Genomic DNA, 863 nt, shown 5'->3' with positions numbered 1-863 from the left:
ATAGTTGCTATTCGTAATACCAATTTTCTTTCCGTGTCGAATCCCATTTTTTTCACCCTATGTCATGGCAATACTCTGTCATTCGATTCTGTCCATCCCCTTCAGTATTGCTGGAGTCAATCGTTAATTTTGAACCACTACTGCACCGACTCCTAGGTAAGTAGCTACTCCATTAACCCGTCGTAGTGCACATGGAAGTGCAGAGTCGAACCAGTCGCAAGCAGAATAGCGAAAAACTACGAAAGAGGGCGCCCATAGATCACGCAGGTGACTACTTTAGTAACTCCGGTAGTGCAGAGAGCCGATGGTGACTATCGCCTGGGGCATTGCCTTGTAAAAGTAATCACTGAAATACACTGCAAGTAGTCGGTCAGTAATCGAAGGAGTTTGCCAAGTAGCTTCCGATTCATCAGTCCTATAGTCCCTCCCCCGTACTGCTGGGTCCTTTTAGGCTGCAACCTGGCACATACATACATACATATATACATACTTCCACAAATATGTAGTAGATACATATACAAAGGTGTCCTCTCTAGCCATTGCATGTCTAACTTTTAAGTTATCACTGAAAAATTATAATCACCCCAAATATGATAAGAGAATAGACGTTTCTGTCAAAACATCACTTAAGATGCCAATGGCATCCAATAGATATACAAAGTAAATTATGCTTCTTTTATAGGTCCCTTAATATTTGCAATCTATGAAGGCCTTCTCCTGTACATATGTATAAGATCCACGCCTGAATGATATTAAAAAAAAATACACATTTACGGTTTTAAAGAAGCATATTTTCATACTTTATTTTTATTTAATTTTTGTTCTCACTTTCTTTTACACTAACGTTATAATCATCATCATCA

General features: G+C 38.7%; 1 protein-coding gene across 1 annotated transcript in view; it reads right to left on the bottom strand.

Moving 5' to 3' along the window:
* The window catches only part of LOC118740617 (solute carrier organic anion transporter family member 74D), an 833,870-nt gene that overhangs the window by 203,426 nt on the left and 629,581 nt on the right, over positions 1–863 (bottom strand).

This window comes from Rhagoletis pomonella, unplaced genomic scaffold (genome assembly GCF_013731165.1).
Source record: "Rhagoletis pomonella isolate Grant_MI unplaced genomic scaffold, Rhpom_1.0 Rhpom_scaffold_00006, whole genome shotgun sequence".
Lineage (NCBI taxonomy): Eukaryota > Metazoa > Arthropoda > Insecta > Diptera > Tephritidae > Rhagoletis > Rhagoletis pomonella.
Note: the sequence above shows the minus strand (reverse complement) of the source record. Positions and strands in the feature narration are given on the sequence as shown.